The sequence below is a fragment of the Pongo pygmaeus genome, chromosome 18 (genome assembly GCF_028885625.2).
Source record: "Pongo pygmaeus isolate AG05252 chromosome 18, NHGRI_mPonPyg2-v2.0_pri, whole genome shotgun sequence".
Lineage (NCBI taxonomy): Eukaryota > Metazoa > Chordata > Mammalia > Primates > Hominidae > Pongo > Pongo pygmaeus.
In genome coordinates this window covers 45,549,293-45,552,079 of record NC_072391.2, presented here as the reverse complement: position 1 = coordinate 45,552,079, position 2,787 = coordinate 45,549,293, and the positions used below count along the sequence as shown (strand labels likewise).

Here is a 2,787-nt window from a genome sequence, read left to right as displayed (position 1 = left end):
AGAAAAGGGGGCCGGCAGGACCAGGCAACTGTTAAGCTGAAAGGCTGCAAGTTTGATGGGACATAGACTTGGGTAGAAGGAGAGATGAAGTCAGGACAGGACAGGGCTGTAGCTTCACAGACTTAGAGAGGCAGAGCTGCTGGGGAGATGCATTCTTCAGGCAAGCTTGTGCTTTACTCTCCTCAAAGTGGGTTCCTCTGCTTAATGAACCCTTAATCTCTCCCCAGGAAAGTAGGAGAAGAGAAAACCCAAAATGAGAAGGAAAATTTCTGGGCTGGACTGTCTGAGACTGGTTGTCTGAAATAGTCCAGAAAGAACATGATTTCTCAGTTATCTAGCATTGCTTGTTGCAGTCCGGCTCCCGTGAACTTAGTGTCCTGGAAGGCTTAAGGGCCTCCTGGTATCCTCCCTATAGAAAGGAAGCCCCATCGGTCATTAAAGATCATCTAGCAGCAGGCCTAGTAGTAGAGCAGGCTGACTTCGGTTTTACTGCTCAAGGTAAACAGTGACTGTGATTAAAGGAACTTGATGTCTTTCCTTCAGCTTAAATTGCACCCCATCTCCAGACCTGGCTGGGCCATGGGTGAGAAGGGTAGGACCTAAGCCCGATGGAAGTCCCCCCGCTGACCGCAAGTCTTGCTAGTGAGCTTGATCTCCTCCAACACGATGTCCCTGCTGATAGCCTTGCACATGTCATACAGGGTGAGGGCGGCCACTGCAGCAGAGGTCAGGGCCTCCATTTCCACCCTGGTGGGGGCCCCGAGCCTGGCAAGATGCCCAGATCTCCACAGCATGGCACGTGCTGTCCAGCTCCAGCTGCACTTGGACGTGGCTTAGGGCCACGTGGTGGCACAGAGGGATCAGCTGGCTGGTCAGCTTGGCTGCCCGGACTCCAGCCAGCTGGGCCACCACCAGGGCATCTCCTTTCTTGAACTGGTTCTGCTGGACAAGCTTGAAGGCTACAGGCCCCAGGAGGACCATGGCTGAGGCCACAGCCACCCGCTCTGTGTCTGGCTTCCTGCCCACATCTACCATAGCTTCCCGTCCTTCCAAGTCCACATGAGTTAGTTGTTCTGAGGTTAGCTGGGGTCCTGAGGGGGCAGCAGGAGCCCAGGAACCTGGGCTAAGGCACTTCGAGTTGGCATCTGAGTCTGCATGGGAAATGTAGTGTCTCTGAAAGGAGCCAAAACCTAGCTGCTGCTGGGCTAGAACAGGGGTCTGGGGGACCCTGTATCCTTTCCATAAAGTGGCCATCTGGCTGGAGAAATTCATTCTGGATCTCAGACCTTGAACATGGAGGGGGTCCCAGGAGGAAATGCTTGGATTGGCTGGTGGGGAATCGTGGAACATCAAAAATGTCTTGATGGGGGTCATCCACCGATGAGGATCATGGGCCGGTTCTTCATCTGGGAAATACTGAACATGCCTGCATGCTGCCGCTTCTTCCTGCCCACGGCAGCGCCAGTGATTCTCAGCAGCTCCTGCTTAGAGGCCGCAGCTCACAGTGATCCCGTGGAGATACCTCAGAGTTTCCAAAGAGGCAGACCTTGAGGTTCCTGTCAGCTGTGATTCGCAGGCGGTTGCAGGTCCCACAGAAATGCTCAGACATGGACATGATGAAGCTGATCTGGCCTTGGAAGCCAGGGATTTTAAAGGCCTTGGCTGTCCTGGATTCCTCCTCTGGCAGCTTCTCCAACTCTGGCCACTGCTGCCAGTTTCTAGCATCTCCTTATAGCGACCATCTTCCTGAAGTTCCACTTGTTGCCATCAAAGGGCATGTACTCTATGAAGCGCACATCCAGGGGGAGGCCCTTGGTCAAGGCCGCAAAGTCCAGGAGTTCATCCTCGTTAAGGCCTCGCATCACCACACAGTTCACCTTCACAGGGTTGTAGCCTGGCTCGATGGCCTTGTGGATGCCCTCCATGACCTTGTGGAAGACTTTCCTGCGGACAATGAACTCAAACTTGGCAGGCACCAGTGTGTCCAGGCTGATGTTGATGGCGCTGAGACCAGCCTTCTGAAGCTGGGGCAGCAGCCGGGCCAGGTTGATGCCATTTGTGGTGACACCGATGGTCCTCAGCCCTTCCAGTCGGTGGAGCTGGGCCACAATGTCCACCACGTACGGCTGGATGAGCGGCTCTCCGCCCGTGAGCTGGATCTTTTCGATGCCTTCCTTCACAAAGAGCCAGGCGAGGGTCAGAATCTCTTTTGTGGTCAGCAGGTTGGCCTTGGGGGTCAGCGGGACCCCTTCCTCCGGCATGCAGTACTGACATCTGAGGTTGCACTTCTCCGGGAGGGAGATCCGCAGGTAGCTGTGCTGCCGGCCGAAGCTGTCTGTGAGGAAGGCGGAGAAGGGGGCCTCCTGCTCCCGCAAGAACTGCCTCCGCCTGGACAGCTCCTCTGAGGCAGCTTGCGGGGACTCGCCGGGGCAGAGCGGCATCACCCGAACCCCTGAGCTGCAGCTCCGTGGCGTTGGATCTTAGGAGCCGCCGCAGCATCCGGGACAGTGGCCGCGCCACCGTGAAGCCTGATCCCGGCAGAGCTGCGGCCCGCAGCCGGCTTCGGGAGCACACTGGCCGGGCAAAAGCGATTCTCCTGCCTCAGCCTCCTGAGTAGCTGAGATCACAGGCATGCACCACCACTCCCGGCTAATTTTTTGTATTTTGAGTAGAGGTGATGTTTCACCATGTTGGCCAGTCTGGCCTCGAACTCCTGACCTCAAATGCTCTGCCTGCCTCGGCCTCCCAAAGTGCTGAAATTACAGGAGTGAGCCACCGCGCCAGGCC

At 56.4% G+C, this 2,787-nt stretch overlaps 1 pseudogene; it reads right to left on the bottom strand.

Moving 5' to 3' along the window:
- Window positions 1-599: 599 nt before the first annotated feature.
- Window positions 600-2,511, bottom strand: LOC129015762 (molybdenum cofactor biosynthesis protein 1-like; annotated as a pseudogene).
- Window positions 2,512-2,787: the final 276 nt, after the last annotated feature.